The sequence below is a fragment of the Bombus huntii genome, chromosome 5, assembly GCF_024542735.1.
Source record: "Bombus huntii isolate Logan2020A chromosome 5, iyBomHunt1.1, whole genome shotgun sequence".
Lineage (NCBI taxonomy): Eukaryota > Metazoa > Arthropoda > Insecta > Hymenoptera > Apidae > Bombus > Bombus huntii.
Genome location: NC_066242.1, coordinates 16,370,688 through 16,393,239, shown reverse-complemented (window position 1 = coordinate 16,393,239; position 22,552 = coordinate 16,370,688). Strand labels below are relative to the sequence as shown.

Sequence of the window (22,552 nt, the reverse complement as noted above, 5' to 3'; positions counted from 1 at the left end):
GCAAACTGGAACAGCTGGGAAATTCCTAACAAAATTTAATTCATCACGGTATTCCGAGGATTTGATTTTGCCTTTACTCGATTACTATTCCTACGTCACCGTGTCGTTCGAATGGACGAAGAAATGGTAAAGTTGTATGAGTACAAAATGATAAGGAAAATGAAACTGTGTCAATGAACGCTGTATTTGAATGGGTAGAATATTGGAGCGTTGCTAGCAAAAAAGCTGCCTGTCTGCTGAAATGCGCGATTTTATCTGAGCTAGGGTTACTTCCGTTCGATCATGTGTCCTGGTGGATGTGGTGATCGCATTATTTTTTTTTTTTTTTTTTTTTTACTAATTGTGCTTGAAGTGCTGGGCGTGTCGAAGCGGGCGAAGAAACGTGTTTGCAGGGGTGAAAGTTTTGGAAAAAGTGTTGACAAAAACGGTTAGAGTTCTCCCTTGTCTGGTTAATCGCTGATTGGCTCTGTGTACGTGAGATGCGTGGGTTAATAAAGCTAAATCCATACAGGCCTCTGCCTGTCCGCTGATCGTCTGATTGTCCGCTTATAGATCAATTACTATCTACGATGAAATTTTCCAAAGTCAACGTACATTGACACGTGGTACAACGACAATGTTAGAATTTCTATCTGATTGTATCCTTAATGATAAAAATTGAAAAAGGGAAAAAGGTTATTGTACGTATAAATTTACAGAGGTTCACAACCATTCTTTTCTTAAAATGAAACATTTGGTTTCAAAAATATTCACTGCAAAATTATGCTACGATCATTGGTTGATCATATCATAGAAATTGTCCAAGTTGTTCATTGATTTGACATGCATCATACCAGCAATATTATCGTATCACGAGATCGGCTTAGTGCACGGGTATAGAAGTAGCAAGCAAACTTCGGCGTTTGCTTTGGTAACAGTGGTAGTGCTTGGTTTCGGATACTTCCGGTTTCGAAGGATACAACAAGGATGGATAGAAGTTGCTGAAAGGAAAATATAATACAAGTTCGTAGTCAGGTAAGTATGGAGTTTAGAAGGTTCGTTAGTCAGTCTATATGAAACATAATCTTCGCAAATGGAGTAAAAATTATGAAGAATTGTAACGATGTTTACGTAAAAGCTGAATTTTAACGAAGTTGGAAGTCGTGTTCCCGTTTTATAGCAGATGATAAATGTTACGTACTCCGTGATGAAAAATGGGAATAAACAACTAATCACTTGTATATACATCAAACAATTTTTCATTCTTTATTTTAAATATTCTAAACAAATTTATAAAGATTACGCATAAATTTACTTCTGCGTATTACGATCTATAAATTGATACTTTTCGCAAGTTGAAATATATATCAAGAATTAATACGAAATTGATAAATCCAAAAGCAGATAGCGTACTTTTGTATCTTTTCTTTCGTAAACGAATTTTATAGTTTAAATATATTTTCAAGTGTATTTGTTAGGTGTGTAAATGACGCTAATTTATTAGTTGGAAAAAAAGATGAATGATACGACGAGTACTACATTCGTACCATTTATTTTCAAACAATACTACGGTCATGTGTATTTAACAATTGTGTTACTATTTTTAATGGAAATGTACAATTGTTTTGACAATTGACTTTTCCGAAACATTGTCACGAAGCATCCTCTATAAACCTCCATTCACCTGTCCCTTTCAAATTGTTAATAACAAAAAAGTATTATTTTTTTATTTTTTTCAGTCATTTATATATTGTAATGGACCTAGTTGTCTGCTAGAATCTTTGGTTTAGTATTGAACACATATCCTATTTATCTTTCTTATATGTCTAATGTTTGTTATATGAAAACTACTGTCTTATGACCTATATATGTCTTCTTGTCTTTAACCTGTATTTGTTATTATAATACCTTAACTTATATATGTATATATAATTTATACTGTATATTATATAGTATATGTATATCCATTTTGTGTATTTACAAGGACGTATTTGTTAGACTTGCTCGACTATGGAGTCTGTGTCTGTTTAGTTCTACTCTTTCATGCAGAAGGCTCTTTAGGGTTGCTTTGACGAAGTTTGCCAATTCCCATACTGCTTTCTCTGTATCCGCTGTTAGGATTTGCGTCAGCTCTCTGTTCTCCAACCACCTCGGTCTAATTTCTTTGTAGATTTGGACATTTAGTTAGAACATGATTCATATTTTCCTGCTCTACCTCTTTGTATAGTCTGCATTCGTAGATTTCTTCTATTTTGTATTTGCACTCCTTTTCGGTTCTTGTAACCCAGTCTAACTTCCCGAGTAATCTTGCTTGTTCGATAATTTGCTTCACTGCAAGTGGGATGTTCATATTCGGCTAATTAAGTTTCTCCAGTTCATTTTTACTAATGTTTTTATACATTTTGCCATAGAACGAGTTTAGCACTCTCCTTCCATTCTTATCGCGAAACTTTTTGCAGATTTGTTCCGATAGTCCTTTTTGTGTTTCTACTCGCACCTTTATATTTAATAGGTTTACATTTTCTCTATCGTACCGCTGTAACTTAGTTTTCAGCTGGATGGCCCAATTCCTCCTTTCGTCTGCTGACTTTCTGTTTAATAGTATCAGTTTTTCCAAACATCTTCTTGGATAGCTTTGTTCTGTCATATTTGATATTTTTATCCACTATTTCGTTAGCAAGAAAAACGTAAATCGTTAAAGCTCATAGAAGACTTTCACGCTAATAAAATCGAAGAACGCACTGCAATCGTGCCATCTCATTCCACGTTCCACTGTCATCGTTTCCATTATCGCGCGAATTCAGTTCTCTTTTGTGAAAAACAAGCAACCGTTCCAACAAACCAGCAAACTGCCGTGAACTCGACAATGAACAACATCTACTTGCCAAGTTTCATTAAATTCAATTCCATTAGAAGCGCCATACGCGCCAAGTAATCGACTGTATTGTCGAAAACGATCGGTAGATGTTTACGCCTCGAATCGCGCGCAACACGACGAAATCGATAATCCAGGTCGTAAGAGAACAGATACGGAAGATCACCCTTAACCAGTCCCTTCCACTCCCCCCTTTAACCCAGCGCGAGGTCTCTATGCAAATGTAATCATATTGTTTCGCGAAATGGCACGCCAAGATTATCCTCAATAGCAGCCCGGCGTACAATGCTTAAGTGATGTAGCTGTTTATGAAGTGCCTTCCAAGATTTGCATATCGACCAAGTGTGTGCGGATTACGCGTTTCTCTCCCCGTCTTCTATATTCCACGAGACTCGCGCTCTTGCGCCGTGTGAATTTGCATCCCTCAGAAGCAGGTAGGTTAAGGCAAGTACATTTACCAGAAGATGACTAGGCAAAGTAACGCACGTCTGATTGGTTATTTCGCACTGATCACTGGATACAATTATGCAACGATGAATCTAGTACTAATTACGAGAAAGTATGATAATTATTGTTAGCTATTATAAAAACATAATTAATTATGCGTGTATCTATGATCGTTGCTTCGATCGAGCGAGCCACATTTATAGGGAAAGTCCTTGTAGAAATATAGCTTAATTTAATTTGTAATTACTACTGCAAATAAAAATTAAAAAATCGTTTATAATTAATCCACGCAACACAATTAGTTATATTTGCGAGCAAGCATTCCCCTGGTTATACGCTCGTTACTTTATGTATTATACTAATGAGAGGCGTTTTGCTTTTATCCTCCATATATTTCACGAAATTTATATGGAATAACATTCCATTGAAATATACCACAACGAAACTAGCGAAAATTATTTTTCATTGAAATATTCGACGATAAAAGTACCAGAAATCATTTTCAATTCATATCCACAGCTATATAATACGCAGCCACGACGTGATTTTATCAAACAGCCACAAATCTACGGCACAGACAGCATCATTGTGGCGCACAACAATGTGGCCCCATTATATTGTCAACACTGGCATTAGCTTCATCAAGTACAAATATATCTCAACACCTGTCTATTCAGCTCAACGGTAATTCGTAACTTACGATGCGTATTATTAAATTTCAGCTTCTATTAATTGACATAATTATCGTCTAATTTTCTACATATATACTTTAATGTACCAAGATTCTTATTTAATTAGCACACTAACAATAAGAGGATTTAACGATCGTGGAAATGAAAAACAAAGTGTATTTGAATATTCATTTGGAAATAAACTAGCTTGAATGTAAAATAGCGAAATTATATTTGTATTGTTTCATAGAGTCATTTCGAACCGAAGAGCTTTTTGGCGTCACAAAACAAAGTGAATTGAATAAATTACCTTGCAACTTCTACTACAGTTCTACTATTTCAGTATCAACTACTTTTGAACTGTTAATCATAATGTTTTCTTTTTTTTAATTTATTCTCCTTCTATTAACAAATATAAATCGATCATTTCAATCACTTTGGTAGTTAGAATATTGAATACAAAATCGGATAGAACAAAAACGACACGGTTTATTAACCAAAATTTTTCAGTTACAAAAGTTAACAAAGTCAAGCGATTAAAAATTTCCTTTCTCATATCCCAAAGGAAGATAACAAATATTCCTTGTAATTGCCGTTTCGTGGTAAAAATAGCAAATGTAATAAAATATTTCGTAATAAAAATAATATAAATAATCCTCTACTTGAGCATTTTTCGGATTCACGCAAAAATACAATTTTACGATGAAAAACAGAGTGAATGTACATTTTTGCGAGACGTACGGCTACGTCTTGGGTTATTCATCGGAGAAGTTCGATACGGAGCCGAGTGTAAGAAGTTTAAACGTGGCGAGCTTATCGCGCCGCGGTTCCCTTCTTATAGTATTTTTCCGTGACTTATGCGAACACATATCGGCCAGTGATCCAACATTTTCGCGCCGAGTGTCTGTAAACCACGCTATCCCTGGCAACTTTATAAAATATCGGCCATTTCAACTTTTCCTACGTACTTGTACCGCCGCGGTTTCCAGGTATTAATCGCGTTATAAAATTGATCACTGCTACGCTCAGGCCGCGAAAATCAACTGCGAACGAGCATCCCTTACTTTGGAAAATTTTATAAAACCTTGTACGATTATGTTCCGATCTAACGATATTTCGCTCTTTTTTAATAATTTATTTCGCGTCTTTTGAGGTTCTTTGGAAATATTGCAAATTAAAATGTATCGTTTATATTCGCTGATGTACAATACGACGTCCAATCATTGATTATCTATTTAATTGAATTAGTAATATTCTGTAATGAGTCTACAGTTAAGAAAATTTAATTAAGAAATCTTTATACTATTTACCTATTTTGAAGATGGAACGTTCGATCGAGGAACTTCCGAAGAAGACAGCAGGATCACGGTACCAACGGTATTTCAATCTGTAACAAAAATTAATCCATAATTAATGACAAGAAACAGTTACATAGAAAAGATCGCAATGACATTTTTACGACCACTGTAATTCCCACATCTCGATCTTCCTAATCAACAAAATATTAGAAAAAATGTAAAATAAATCACAGAATATTTACAAACGCTTCGTTCCGTCATTCGCTGTTCTTGTGATCCACGGAATGGATCCATCCACGGAAATCGAAAATGTCATAGATGGAATGTATACGCGAAAGTGCTCGTATCTTAATCGCTGCTACAAAGTGCGGATTTCAATCGACAGAGAAGCTACCGATACCCTGCCGTACCTAATTGGTTCTGATCGATCCGACCCTCGTACTAATTAGTAAGGACGAGTTGTTAACGAGCCTGCCCCGTCGTTTGGCTACAGAGTAGTACCAGGTACAGCCGGCGCGTACGAGAGCAGAGGAAAACGACGAGGAAAAGAAGGAAACGCGGCTGGGCGGAAGCGGGTGTCGCTTCGGGCGAGAAGATGATTCTACAGAGCGATTCACGTGGTTGGAACAAGCGTTTTTCGCTTCCTTCCCCCCCCCCCCTTTCTATCTTTTATTCCCTTTATGTTGTCAGCGGAGAAGAAAGTTTAGAAGAATATGTTTGGAAGGAAGGGGTGATTTCTGTTTCTCTCTTTTGCAATGTCTGTTCGTACACTTTTGTAGATTGCATTTTTCATAAAAATTTCTCTTTTGGTACTCTGTATATATTCCGTTTTTAGTTTCACGTAAGTGGACAAAAAATTTTTCTGGAAGAAAACGTTAAGGAGATGATTTGAAATATTTCTTTTCTGACGCTTCTTGGTAGTCTGGGTTAAATTACATTTCTCGCAAAAACTTCATTTTTGTGTTGCGCGTTCTTTGCTCTCGCCCGTGCATAAATGGAGAGGAAATGGTAAAAAAAATGGCGAGAGGGGAAAGAGCGAGTCAAAGATGTTTTTACAGGTTAAACTTTTCACGAAAATGTCTTCCCCGTGCTCTATACCTCTTTTGGTTTTATTTTGGTGTAAACGAAGGAAGATTGTAGAAGAAAATATTAGATAGAAGCAGTGACTCGAGAATTTTTTTAATAGCGTACATTTTTCGTAAAAATTTCTGTTTATCCTTTTGTGTCCTTTCTTTTTTCCAATTCTGCGCACACAAAAAATATCTTTTTCGCTAATCTTGAATTACGTGCCTGTAGTTCTTTACAGATCCAATATTTTCATTCAAAAATTTCTTTCTTGTATTTCATGTCCTAAATGGCACTATAATTTCTATGCTGGATCGACAAATACTATTTTTCCGGGGATTTTAAGAATGGATGGAAATGCGTATGTATAACGTAAAAAATAAAAATGTCGAGAAATGAAACATTCGAACGTTTCGTGATTTACACTTTTTCTTGTCTCATTTACATCGGCAAAGTAGATTTGTAATTTATTATAGTTTTTTAGTTATTGCATTTACGCGTTCGTTTAAGTATCCATCGCAATAACATTGTCGTATCTTGAATAAAAGATGAGGTGTTACCACTTTGAAAGGTACTCATTACCTCACTATTCTACCCTAATATCTTTACACGCAGAAGGGTAAAAGGAATCGATATATGGAAAAAAGGGATACATCAATCAAGCTAAAGGAGTAATTTTTCGAGATTTTTCCTCGCGCTGTTACGAAGGAAATGGGGTTAAAGGAAGTGGAATTTCCTGAAACTATTCGGTTCTTTAATGCGCTACCAAAAATGACGTACGACTCGTCTAGTCGCTGCGTGACTGCGGCTATATACATAACGAAGTGTAATTTTTCATAACAAATATAATATAAACCACGAGAATATATCTTACGAGTCTGACTTATGGCTTCAAGTGGCAGCAATGCATTCGTGAAATATAATAATTACACATTCCTGGTTTAAGTAAAAGAAATCCAATTTTTTTCACCACTTACGTACAGCAACTTCCAGTAATTTTCTGCAATCTCGACTTATATTAATAATCATTGATATTGCAGGGTAATAAATAAAAGAAATACAGCAAGATTCAATGTAAATAATATTCTACATATTATAAGACAGAAATTGTGATTCAAAAATTCAAAAATTAAAGTTTCTTCAAATTTTAACTCGAGATAGATAGTTGAAGAAAATGTCGAAAAATTTTGACGAAGAAAAGAAAGTTGAAGGATGGATTTTTATCAGTAAAGCGATAAAGAAAAGCTTCTGGAGAGAAAAGAAGGTCAATCTAATCGCTGGCAATATAATTTCTATTAAGATCGATGTCTCGCTGGACAATTAATACGAGGCTATTTTCTCAGTGCTATCTGACGCATAAATCACAGCCCAACGTACTTACAGATCTTAACGTTCGATTAAACCGAGGGCACGCAACTAAGTACACCGAGAAAGTTTGTTTAACGTGAAAGTGTCCCAGGTCTTTAACGATAAAACCGGCCGACGTGGAAATTGTTTTCGGGCAAATTTGTTTTTATGGACGTGAAAAATCGCTACTAAAATACAGCCCATTGTATATTATAAAACAATTAAGTATTCATAATCGTAGAACAGTAAAGTTAATGCATCAAGGATATTAAATCTTTAGTATTTCGAACAATGAAATTGAAATGTTCAAAAAATTCAAATCTCCAGATTACTCTACTATATTCTTGTTAGAATCGTGGAATTAATTTATCGAAAAATTGGGGATATTTAAAATTTGTAGGGGATTGAAAAACGATCGGGATATTTAAAATTTCAACCACGGTATTCATATTGAATCGGGATATTTAAATCGGAAAAATATGTTCATAGACCTGCGACACGACTATTTGTTTCGTTAATTGCGAACAAGTAATTACCAGTCAGCAACACACTTGTCAAGATAATTCGAGAGGGCTCGTTGTGCGTTTAATGCTAGCAAATGGGATCAGCCGCTTCAATTATCCTGGCGACACGAGTCGAAAAAGCTTGGCTTGCTGCTCATTAACAGGAATTAATTATTCGATGGAACATAAACCGATTACCGATGACGAGAAACTTACTTTACGAGGGTTCTACAACATTTTCATTCTTTTCAAATTAAACTGTTTGTAAAAACTGACCGATTTCGTGATCGAAAATCAACGAGCAAATGTATAATGAGCGAATGAAAGAGATTTACCGATTAAATAGTTAATTTACGATATTTCCATTTAAGCAGAAATCAGAGGTAACTGGAGAAATATATGGACGAAAATTACGAAGTTTACGAATAGAATTGATGGAGGAATAATCGATATTAATGAATCTCAAATTCTGTTTCACCGTGACAATATTCGATCGCAAACAATGAAGAAATATTAGATAGAATAAAAAAGTGTAATTGGAAATTATTATGGAAATTATTACGTCATCCATTCTATTCTCTATATTTGTTGTTAGTATCGACAAACTTTCATTTATTTCGATCGCTATAGAACGATACATGTAATAGGTTATTGTCAGCACCGAAGATGTAAAATTGATTTGGTAATAACGATCGATTATCTATATTTAGAATGCATATATATAGCGTGCTCGCTGAAATAGTATATTTAAGCTTCCTTTTCGTATAGCTACGAATATTTAGTACAAACGCATCCATCAATTTTTAAAGGACGTAGATAATATGAAAAAAATATTCAACGGAGGAATTAATAAATTATCAACGTTGTAAAACATTGGACGGATATATCGGAATACGTCAGAAGTGAGAAGGTTGCGTTTAAATTAAATCGTCATGGTACAAAACGCACTTGAACATTTTCAACTAATTTGAAAAATCAATTTGTTCGATTGGTTCGGCTAATAAACAACCGGCAACTCGATCGAAAACTTTCGCCAACTATTTGGCTTCTTTACGGTAACTTCGAGCACGCTCGTGATTTTTCTTCTTTAAAAGCCACGAGTCGGCTTCGTAACCGCTGCCAATGCGCCGTTTAATGCTTTTTCCTCCTTTTTTCCCCCCGTTCCTTTACCGGAAATAAACGGAACACGTAATAAGAAGCTTTCCTCGTGCAGCTTGCGGCTCACACGTCGTAGTTTTTCCGCGGTCGGTGGCGCAGTTACTTGGGGATTTTGGTAATTAGCCAGGACGATATTTCACTAACTGTTACCCGAAGGAAAGTTTAATAACTGGGGCTCAGTTCGAAATCTCTCTAAACGATTTTTCAACTTTCAATAACACTTCCGCACATTTCCACATCTATATATCGAACATTTTCTGCGGATTAATTATTTGCGATCTAATTGAAATAACATTTCGATGGATAATTTTGATCTTTTATGTACGTCCTGCATTCAATGATTTTCGAGCTGGTTTAAACTTTCAATCACACTCTCGAATATCGTGAAACCTGTGGATTAAAAATTCTTTTAATATCCTTCGTCAACCGATTGACAAACATTTCGGTGAATAATTTGCATTTTTCATATATAGTACTATATAACGTGCAGTACTGTGTGTCCGTAAATTGTCAACCTAAATTAAATTAAATTAAATTAAATTGAATTAAATTTCTCACTTTTTTATTAGTCACTTTGTACTGTTATAAATTATTAATTGACTAAACAATAAATATATTTGCTTTTGATAAAACTGCTCTCAAATTTTAACATGTACATCGCATCTTTAATAACCAACTGAGAAAATTGCTATTAATAATTGATAAAGAAGATCGTTTCTTTCACAGACGAGAGTATTCTATTCTGAGTAAATTAACCCGCGTTCACGAAAATTGATAGATATTATTCGACGATTATTACATCGATTATTACAACGATTTTTCGGCGATGCATAGAAATAATTCAAGAGGCGACGAAACGTCGGCAGTTGCGTTTGAAAATAGACGTGACTAGATGCAGAGAGAAAAAGACAAGCGAGCAATGGATTCTGGTCGATTTGTCGACCGGCAGTTTCCCGTGGACGTTCGTCAACCTCGAGGATAATTGCTGTCAAGTAAAAGGGGCGCGATGTTAAACTATATCTCGTCGAAACAACCGCAATTAAGGTCGAGCGTCCCTCGAAATGGCTCTAATGGCTCGCATTACATGCAGGTTACATGATCGTGTAAAACGTCACCACGAGGCTAAGCATTGACCTACATGGGTCTATGATTTTTTACATGCTTTCTCTTTACTAGTGTGTGTCGAATTTCAAAATACACTGGATGACCTGGCAATTTTGCCAACAAGTAAGTTTATATTTTAGAATAAAGTTTTCGCATAGGAAGATTCATTTATCGAGAGAAATATATTTGAAGGTTGATCGGTTTCGCGTATATTAAGAGGATACCTGTACGTAGGTTGAGATATAACGATAAACTTGCATATAATTTTGTTAACGAAAGAAGAAAGGAAACTAGAAAATATCGATAGACAAATTATTCGATTCCATTAACTGTTAGAATAAATAGAATATTTCTTCTTAGTTTAATTTCTATTTTCAAACACCATCCCTTCTGGAGTACCATAAATTATAACATTAGATTGTCCGGAAAGTGTCTTTCTTTCGCAAACGTGTTTTTTACAATAGTGCACCTTCATAGAAACGTGAAAGCAAGCCTGTGAAATGTTTATCTCAATGGAACAAAATGTACGTAATTCGACAAAATAATATAAAACAAAAAACGTTGTGCGTCAGTTATTTCCTAATATACCAACCTAACCCCAACCTAATATATTTCCTATCATTCGTTTATTTTCTATTTCCAGTCGACAAGAATATTCCATAGCAATTAGAATAAATATAACAGCAAGATATTTGATCCTACTAACTACCAAATATTCTCTTCGAATTTAGTCTTCGCTGTGTATATTATTTCACGTTTCCGATTTCCTCCTGCGTGTAAGACCCTTTTCAAGTTTCACCTCCTGTTGCATGTCACCTTATACGTGCAATGAAGCATGATCATGCTCGCAGGTAATTTAATTTAAGCGAAGAGACACTTACGTGAAGTTGCTTCGTAAAGACACTTAAACGAAGCTTTATAACTCATTGATAAAAACTACCTGTTGCGTTTGATAGTAGTTGATAATTGGTAAATGAAAAAGTTTCATTACACATAATACTACTATTTGTTCGGGGATTGGTTCACGAGAGATAATAACTTAAGCTAAATTTGACGTTAATCGATAGAAGTGGTTGGAAGCTAAATAGTAAGAAATATATGTATACTTTTAGCTACCTCTTTCTAGTAGATAGCTATTTAAATAGATTGTTCGATACATCTGTAAAAGATAGCTGCGAGACATTTGCAAACCTGAGCCGGTCAAATATTTCGAAGATTGAAATATTCCTCGAAAAAGAGGCGTCCAGATTTGGTAAGCGATTATTTTAAGAGAACCATTCCACTTAATGAAATTTCGTTTAACTTCACTCAGACAAACAGACAAAGAGGAAAGTAGGCTGAATAGAGAAACCACTAAAAATGAAATGTTGTAAAAATGCATTTTCTTGAATTCAGGTAAAATGCTGTAGGTTTGCTATTGAGAACCAAACAAACAATTTTATCAACCAAAATGGTCTTTCTTTCAGTCGAGATATCTTTATATTATTCCTTTTTTATAAGAGATAAAACCATCCTCTCTTTTTTGTTGAAACGATTTCCCTAGCTTCAGTTTTGAAAGATGTTATAATTGGCTTCTTATAGAAATTTAGGAAACTCTTCAAATACTATGACATTTTCTCATCAAATTCACTTTTTTATAATTCCCTAAACGAAAAATAAAATAGCGTTTGGTCCCACTGATTACTTTCGCCGTGATAATCGATAATAACGAAAGATACACGTGACGTTAATGTTGTAATTAAAAAAAAAAAGATAGAACCTCGTTACGAACAGAGAATTTTGACTTCTAAAATACAACAACATTAAAAAAAAAGCATATCTCAGTGATATACACTTTAAAATAATAATAAATAAAAAAACAGTCTCTGAAATACGATTACCATAATAATACAATATATCGATAGAAGCACAGATCAAAATCCAACGTCCAAATCGATATCAATATCCAAACTATATTTCCACGTCCTAGTTAAGCGGATACTGAATCTAGTGTCAATTTTTTTGTATTACTTCAAACTAATTTTTAATTGATTAATTTTAATATAAAGTGAATACTATATAATACATCAGTAGTTAGAAACCTCAACGTACGACCCCTGTCACATAATCATACCCCAAAAATTTCACTTTCTAAACCGCAATCATCCACGTCCAATGACATCATGAATTCACACCCACAATGCCACGAGCAATTAAAAGGGGACCGAGTCTCGTTTAACACGACACGTGTTACGCCAGTCAAGAGGAATGTCCATCGAGCATGGCAATGTCCTCCGCACGAGATGAGTCATCGGATCATTGAGATCTCTGCTTGGATCAGCCGGTTTATTAGGTTGAAGTGTAGCCGAGGAAACCGCTGCACTGTTGCACCCGGATCCGCCGATTCAAAATTAATGAGATTCGTTCGATCAATTTTTCTATTCAAACTTCGATCAACGCTTCGAAAATTTAATATTATAAATATAATTCTTGTTTATTCGTTATCAGTTACAAAGGATAAGTCCTTCATCCGATAAACGAATTATTCCCTTAACGAGAATAATTCTTGTTATGCAACATTTTTAGTCACATCTACTTCGACCAATTATCAATCTCCGCCTGTTATTTTCCATTAACAAAAAAATAGTATCAAGGAAAACTGGGAACAAGGGAAACGGGAAAACTGATTAGAAAAGATAAAGAATTTACTTTGTTTGTTCGATAAGCGTAAATGCTGAAAATTTGATTATAGTTTCAACGTGTTGTTAATCGAGGAACAGTTATAGATACAGTTATCGAATTCCAGTTCTCCAAACTTCGCGCCATGAAATTTCTAATCCTTTAAACTCTCTTAACTAAGCACCCAACTAGCTTCCAATTAGTTCAGACACCTGCTAACAGCAATACAATAAGTTTACTATTTTTATTTTAATCGTAATGCTCGTCACTGTTAACCAACTAACCTTCCACTGACAATTTTTTTTATCGATAACAGCAGTTAAAAGATCTATGATGCGTCTGATCTGTGGAAAATTCCAAAAGCGACTGATTGTTCTCTCGATTTAACGAATATCCCGGATATCGGTAAAGATCAACTGACTTCTTAATCTTCCTAGCAGAGGCTTAAATATTCGTGACAGTACGTTCCTTCGTATCAACTGTCTAACAGACTCGTCATTCAATTTTTATTCTATTCATTACTTGCAGATCCCTTCGTCTTATTAAATTTCCCCAACGTCTTTAGCCGATATTTCCTTTCTATCTGCCGCCCTATCCTTCATCCCCTGGATATTTCTTTACTGACTCGTCGCCAAAAGATCGTCCCAATAAGTCGTCGAAATGGTGTCACATTTCAAACTGGCAGCTACTAAGCAGCAGACTGCGCGGAGACTTGCCAAACAAGGTTCTCGAGCAACGGGCAAGTGTTAGACAAAATCGACGAAAGTTTCCAACAAGTGTGGAACAAACGTAACTTTCTGCGACTTTCTTCTTGGCCCGATCACCCATGGATTTGACTGGGAACACTTTGGAGAACGGAGCGAAGTAATTTGTAAAATTTCAACTTTCCACCAAGCCATATGAATGTCATTTCTGTTTCCATCTCTATTTCTTATTACTTGCTTTATTACGTATCAGTGATCAATATTCGTTGACAGAGGAATTAAATTAATTAAATTCCTTGAGAAATTACCTTGACAACTGGCTGTCTTCGATGCTACCCATGGTCTGTATTATATTTTTCTAATAATGTTGTCATAATTGTAATTATAATTTTGTTGATAACTTAGGAACGTTTCAGATTCGAATCGTCTCAATAAAAAATAAGTATTTCGGAGTAATCTATTATGTCGTCCGAAAAGTTTCTTTCGTTTGATAAGGAAATAATGGATGCACAATATTTTCCGTTTTATATTATTTTGTCAATCAAAATAAAGATCACAACGCTCGACAGATTAGGTTTCATGTTTGTATAGAGATACATCGTTGTAGAAGACGTATCTGTAAAAGAAAGACACTAATATTAAAAAGGTACGACATCTCGGAGAATTCTTAAGCAATTATTGGAAATTTTTATAAATTCCTATAAATCGACTTTTTCGATTCTTTCCTATTTTATTTAATTAAATCGCGAATTTAAGCTACTTGTTCGATATTCCACGGACTCTTAACCAACTTCGCAACTACGTTTGTTTTTAAGTACGCACCGAGAAAGGCGAACACTTGGTCCGATCAGACCGGAAAAACGGCAACAGGAGCGAGCAAGTTTCCTTTGAGCCTGGCTCTGTTCTTGCTTCATTTTTCTTGCATTCAGCCAGTCTGTTCATTAAATTCGCATTTTCGCGCAGGAAATTTCCAGGCTCGATCGAAAACCATAACCGCCGACAAACTATGCATCGAGTCACGAAGAGAGACAAATATTTTCCATTCCGATAATTTAGTATTATCTGCTCGCTATATACCACAAATATGTTTTAGAAATGGCGCCGGTATCAATTATCGGTAAATATTCATAATACCGAAATGTTGTCCATAATTCAATATATTGATGATATCGTTAACATGCCGACAAATTCCATTTAATTAACGAATATACTAATACATGCCACATCCTGCGAACTGTCGTGTTATCGACTTCTAAACAATATTATTAATGTTTTGATAAATATCATTGAACATGGATAATCTGAATATCAAGAAATATCGATGATCTTTAATAACCTCTCAAGTATAATTTTTATTTGCTCCATCGCGTTGCTCACTTTTCTTCGTTTCATCCGCGAAAAGAACGTCGGCCTGTCTTTGCGAATCGGCGAAAGCTCACAGCCATCAGGTTTGTTTGCCCATTTCCGAAGCGGTTTGCTCGCTCATCGACGTTTTAACGATTAAAAGCTACCCACTCCTGCGCTCTTACTCGTGGTAACGTGAATCTTCGCCGAGATTTATCCGTTTATTGACATCTACGCGATTAGAGGAGCTCTTCGCGCCGGTGGCAGAGCAACGATTTCCACGGGATCTTTGACCAGGATAATCTTTTCACCGAGAAAAATTGTTACATCGGCGCTTAAGGCCGGTAAACGTCGACCGATTTCATCTTGGGATGTTCGATCTCGCGTGAAAGCTTCGAGCGATATTCATGTCCTACAAATAATTCAGAAACATTCTGAATAAGGGACCTATAAGGCTTCTTTTAATTAATAAATGTCAATTTGCTGCATAGGTTCTATTCGTTACAACACATATTTGATAAATTCGATATATAATATTCATTTGTGTGGATGCCTTTCTTTATCAAAATCTGCGTATTTGTTGTTAAAAGAACACTGCATATCTTACGACCTTCGAATTGATTAATCTCCTCCGTTGAAACTGTTTCGCTCGAAGAAGATGAAAATCTACAGACATAAGAATGTTTTTGAATTATTAAGAAACCGATCGGAATATCCAGAATATCCTTCTCAATGCTTTTATAAATATTACTATGGAAGAGGAAGAAAAACTTTTGAAAAAAATGTAACAAATTTCTTTTAGTTTCTATCTTTTTTTTTCATTCGAATTTTCCATTCCACGCATATAAAATATCTTTTTCTCGCATTTATATAACAAAATAACACCGGTTTTTACCATACTCCATTATTTCAATACGCAGCGAAAAGGTTTAATTCCACGAAAAAATGGTGATCGAGGTAATACAGAAAGGAACGTTCTACAATAGATTTACAGCAACAGTATTGCATCATGCAGGGAAATTTGGTTTCGAATGTAGGTCGATATACGTACGTATAATAGAATATTCTATCCAATAATTTTTCTACAGTCCTGTGCTTGAATAATGCATGGAATAGAACGTAGAACGATAACGTAGCGTTAATCAGTATTATTTAGTAGCTGACTACACGATACGCGTAACTATCGAGATATCGTTCTATTACGCTCGTAAATCTCACTTTTACAATGCGAAAAGATATTCAAAGAGCAAATATTCCCAGCGAGCAAGACAGCCAGTAACAAATCACTTGTCATTGTACCTTATGCTAATGCTGAAATGTTCCAGCTAAAAATGCGACTGGCTCGAGTATCAAAAATTCAAGCGACCACCTTTAAAAATGGAAACACGTGGATTCTTCCTAAATCAATGCAATTTCGAATGGACAGCTGTAGTTTTGCACGCGGAGAGAAAAAATGAGAATAAATCATTTTTCATCTATGTTTTATAAAACGACTACGTATTGATTCAACATTCAAGAAAATACAATATTAATTTTGGTAAAAAAAAAGCTTCCCAAAATATTGGAAAACAGAGTTTTAATTTGATACAAAATTATTGAAACTTCAGTGAAATACGATACTGATATAACGTAAAAAAAAGATTAAAGGGAAATATACAAATTTCTATACAAGGCCAGAGAGTGACAGGATTTTAATAATGAAAAATATTGAATAGTATGATTAATAACATAGAGTTTTAAAGATATACAAAAACATGGTTATAAAAGCTACATAATATAGGTGTTTCAATACTTAATGACGGATCTTTAATAACGTAAACGTTCGAAAGTACAATTTTAATATAGAAAAATGGTTCCAGCGACACACGGATATTGGCAATATAAATTTAACAATATAAAAAGTTTAATAAATGGAGTATATTGAATAATACAAAGTTACAAAATATAATAAAAAGTTTGCAATTTTTATTTAACGTAAAGAAATAATACAAAGGTCACGGGGATACAATTTCATATTAAAGTATCGTACAATACGAGAGATCTCTCTCTCTCTATCATAATTTATACGAAACGCGATAAAACGTACTTCCAATTTAATAGAAGAGTATTCCAACAAACTACCCTACGAACAGAGGATGGCCCTTGTTCACCCCAAGACCCAATTAACCGTGCGATACGCCATAAAATTTAGTCCTCGTGGACGTTTCAAACGATATATCGTCACAGGCGGATAAAAATCCTTGGTGGTGTTCTTCGCGAAATTTGAATCTAGTACGTTGCAGGGTCCTCTACCCTTCGGGTTGTCAGGCTTTCAGCCACGTACGTAGCACCCGACGACGAGAACGTGGCATCGTCGTGGCGTGGAAGACGGAAGCAGGAAGAGGCAGGAGGACGACAATAATTTACCACAAAGGCGAAACGTGGGGGCAACGAGGCAGGGGAACGGAAAGAAATAAATAACGAAGAGTAGCTGAACGCTCCAAGAATCACAACTGCGCTAAAAGGAGGTTCGCGCGTTTCCACTAACTTTTTCCGCTTTTTTTTCGAGAAAGAGGGAGGTAAGGGTGGAAAAGGGCGCGAGAGAGGGAGAGAAAACGGTGCGCCTAGAGTTTGTAAAGCAGACTCGAATTTTTCTGCCGGATTAACGCGGTGCTCTTTGATGTGCTACTGAAATGAATTCTATTATTTGAAGCAAGAGGATTTTTTCAAGAAAGTGTCAGTGTAATCTCAAAAGAACGGCATTCTCGGAGAAACGAGAGATACGAAATGCAATCGTGATTAAAGCAAGAATTTCGTATCCCTTCTCTTTCTAATTGAATTCTATTCTTAATTTATTCTGCAATTGAATTGGATTGGTTTGATCTATGGCCGAGAAGCTCGGCCAGTATCTATTTAATTTATTTCATCGATGTGTCGTGAAAATAAATTCCATTTTGTGATATTGAAAGGTGTTCTAGGGGAAATGTAAGTTTAATGTCGAAAAACTGTCTCGTTTTCCTTTAAACGTGATATTTGTATCGCCATGTAAGCACAAAAAGAATTTTGTCCTTCTGCCAAGGAGGAATAACGAAATTTCTTGAAAAAATGGTAAACAATCGTAACAAAAAGAAAAATGAGAAAAATAGACAATAAATTATACGCATAATAATGTGATTTTATACGTGAAAGGTTTTATAACGAAACTTGTCTTTAAAATTCCTTAGAAGCAATAAACCAACTTAATAATCTCGTGGTCCTAAATGTTTGGTTTCAATTAACTTTGGTTTAATACTATTATATAAGGGTGTGTGTATAAACTGAGGGTTGTTTGTTGAAGAGTTTCTTCTATGATTTTTGGAGTGAATTTTAAAGTTACATTTTACTACGTGATTTCGAGTTGGATAACTTATTAACGCAGTGCAGTCTTTGAGTTGAAGTACTGATGTTTTTGACTAACTGTCTATGACTAAATTTCCGCTTTCATAAAACTCTCTTTGAAGTTCTCCTGAAGGTTCTTATTTACTCGGTAGCAGTTTTTAAACGACTCTTTCAGGGAAATATTTTGTTTAAAAGCGCAACGTAGCAATGTCCTAATTAACATTTATATAGGACTAAAGTTTGAATAGAATCTTGACAAATCTTGAATTTTTTATTTTTTTGATAATAAAAATTTTACAGTCGATCTAACGCTTTAGATGCTCAACATTTTCAATAACAATCATCAAACATTCTAATCGCTGCTAACGTGGAAATTTTTTTTCCCAAAAAATCACTCTTTCTTCAATCTTTTAATATTTTCTGCAAATTTATCACTTCGTATAGCAATTCATCCTCCTGTCAAACGACCTCCTTAATTGCCATTTTCTTTCACTTCAATAGCAGTCAATCGCGTCAATGTCTAACAGAATCTCTAGACAGTTGCTTTAAAGTTTCAACAATATTTCGTTACAACGTGACTCATCCTCCTGTCAAATCCAAACCATCTCCCTAGTCATGATGTTTCTTCGCCCAAACTTTCCCAACAAACGTTACGAACCAGCCAAATCCACTTTTCCAAACCAGTTTCCGCGATGCATCGTCGATAGCTCTGATCCAATTGGTGCGAGTAATTTTAATATTTCACAGACCGGCAGAAAATCTTGGAAGTTGGCCACGTGAGTCAAACGAGCCACTTTCGACTGAGGGGATAGTCTAACGCGTAAGTTTCGCGAAACGACGACACAGCGACAAAAAGGAAATGCTTCTACCGAGTTGGCCGGCTAAATCTCGAGCAAGCGAAGCGGAATGCGCGCGAGGAAGCACGAGATGATGAAATTCAACTGAACGTACGATCGACGTGGTCGTGAATACGTTTATAAACAAATATACCAAACGTTCGGTTCCTCAAACCGAAACGGCAAGTTTCGAGTAGCGTATTTCCATCGTCTTTTCCAACTTTCCTTTTCCTCGTTAGGTCGAGTTCAGGAAAGAGCATCGATGAACCAAGAGTCCTTCTTCGTTACTGTTCCCTCGATTTTTCCATGTTTGTCGGTACTTCAAAAAGTATCGAAAAGGAGAGAAGCAAATGTTCGTTGCGTAACGGAGAAGTCGGAGTAGATCGGTTGCGGTTCGAAGAAATGTAACGTAAGTGTAAATTGACTAGTTGCTGGAGAGTTCCTAGCGCAAGTTTGGAATCAGCTGAGAATACGCAGAGTGTTTCCGCTGTGAAAACGATCTTCGATATACAGTGTGTCCGTTTTATCCGGAAACACGAAAATATCCCGGAAACTATGGATGATACAAAAAAGGTTTGAGACGAATGTTGCACGACATCGTGTCGATATTTGTTTCGATACGAGTATAAAAATATCCTACGTAGCATAACAAAAATAAAATATTGCAACGTTTGTAAGTTCTAAATACCAATGGTTCAGAAAATTTGAGAGTTGCTATCCAAAGCCTACTATCTTGTTAGCCAACTAGTCCATGCAAATAGGATATGAACTTTGCTCAAAAATGAATACAAATAATAATAAAAATTCAATTACAAAACAAGAAATACGAATGCCAAGAAACCAAGCTACAGGAAACCGAACAACGATTTCAAATCTTCTCGCATGAAATCTTGAAACGATAAATGTAAAAAATATCTCTAAATATCAATAATCCGGAAAATCGAAACTATACCACGAAATCTAAACTCTCTGCACAGAAAACCAATCTGAACCGCGCTATAAAGAGCCAGACTAAAACCTGAAATTTAATTTAACGAAATCCCTAAGCTATACAACGTCAGATTTGGAATTTGCAGTTCGCGCAAACCCACGAAACCTAAAGCTCGAACTCTATTTCCCCGGTTTTCAATTAAGTCGTTCATTTTTGCGTCGCGACACGCAAAAGAAACCGCGTTGCCGCTTATGAAGTTGCAGCCTTAACGGCGTAGACCCGTTCGCAACGATGGCGACCGAAGAGACGGACGATAGTGGAAAGGGGATTGTCGGAGAAAAAGCGGAGATCGTTCCGCACGTTTGTACCGTGCAGAACCCCCGCGCCGCATTGGCTCGGAACTCGTTTGCGGGACACGAAGTTTCTACGCCGCTTACCTCAGGAAGAGGTGACTCGAAATATAAAAAGAGAACACGAGCGGTGGGCTACGTGCTCGAGAAATTAATGGCCGGCCAAGGAGAAGCAGCGACCCGCCGCTTGGACATCGAAACCTCGCAGGAAAACTGTTAAGTCTACCGGGGGTTGATTGGCGAATCTGTATTTAAAGAGCTTAAGGATCACTCGCAGGGGATTTTCTAATGAATTTTTACTGGTCGATAAAGTTTACCATTTTTGCGGTACGGTTTTTGAGGTTTTGCGTTTGATATAGCGAGTACAGCGTACTTTAGTCTCGTTACTGCTGTTTTATTGTTTAACACGTCCGCTGTAGATCCGAGTTTCATTTACTAGAATGTCGTATGGTAACAAAAATTGTCATAGAATACGTGTGGCAAAAATAAAAACGTCGTCTTTATATTGTGAAACTTTGTAACGTTGATCAAAACGTGCTTCTATAGAAACTTGATGAAACTTGGGCGGTGGAAAGGAAATTTCAGTATTACTGTGATTCTCGTGTTTTTAAAATAGTTTCGACCCTTCCACCTGGTAGAATTATATCGATTCTGAAGCATTAACAATATCGAAGCATTGTCTCTTGAATGTTGTTTAGCGGGTGCCAGCATAACTCATTGGGCCGTTTCCAGGAAAGTGGATTAGACAATATGGCCTTTTAGAGCGCTAACTCGCCGCACCGAATTAAACCCTCTGGATATCTTCGTCCCGGTTATTAATGGCGCAAGCGTATTAATTAACCAACCAGTATATTAGTCAACCAGTTGTTGGTTTGTATGGAATAGAGGATGGCCACTTTAGGCATGATACTCTGTTGCGTCATTTGCGAAATCTCAGAAATTATGTTTCATATGCTGGTACGTAGCGAGTAAAGGTAAACGGTAATGAAAACACGGATTATCAAAAATTGCTTCAAAAAGTGAAACGAATCATTGGATAAAATATTAAAGAAGACATTTGTCGACGATATATTATCAATAAAAGATAGTGGTATTTTGACGGTAGAGCGCGAAATTTTGAATGTATCGTGAGAAGTTAAATATACAATCGGAGAATGAAATATTCATAAGGCTAGAAAGCTATGATATAAAACTAGAATAGAACTGGAATATACAGAATGTATAATAATTATTTTTAGTGTTTCGTAATTATAAATAGGTCTAAATATTTGAATGAATTTTCAGATCGGTTTCAAATCTTACCAATCACGATAGTCTCGTTACGATGCTAATGAAATTTCAATATGCTTTACATATCGACAGAAATACACGATAAATGGACGTAAAAGTTCACCGCTGTTAAATGTTCCAACGTTATACCTTCCTGAATTAGTGTACGAATATTTTGCTCGTGACTATGAGAAAACCGCGTTACAGGGAGTAATTAAATCGGGGAGGGCGAGGAGTTTTAAAAGTCTCCGGCATTGCCGTGACTTCTTCTCCTGTCGGAATGAATTTCAAATGAATTTCAAATGAATTTCCTACAAATGTGGCCGGCGAACTTTCGGGACGGGCTGTGTGAAAGATTTACGACGCCATGGCTGGCAATAAAACGTCGCTTCGCCGAGTTATAACGCGTCGATCTCGCATGAAAAAAATCGTGTTCAAGCCCGTCGCAGCTCAACTAACATAATTTACGTCGGGTTCAGAACGGATAAGCGGTTGGAAATGCGACGAGGTGATTGTGAATATTTTTCTAATGAGGTCGGTGCGAATTGGAATCGGCGAGAGAACGCCGTGTCGTGGAAATCGGGCGAGCGTAGTTTGAAATACAAAAAGAATGTAGTTCACCGGGGGATGATTAAGCGGGGAAAATTAGGTTTCAG

At 36.0% G+C, this 22,552-nt stretch overlaps 1 protein-coding gene across 3 annotated transcripts in view; it reads right to left on the bottom strand.

The window, feature by feature from the left end:
- Nucleotides 1–22,552, bottom strand: part of LOC126866077 (connectin-like) — a 349,072-nt gene that overhangs the window by 155,949 nt on the left and 170,571 nt on the right. For all 3 annotated transcript variants that reach the window (XM_050619178.1, XM_050619177.1, XM_050619179.1), the window contains one exon: nt 5,283–5,359. The gene's annotated coding sequence lies outside the window, so the exon portion shown is untranslated. The remainder of the gene's footprint in view (nt 1–5,282; nt 5,360–22,552) is intronic.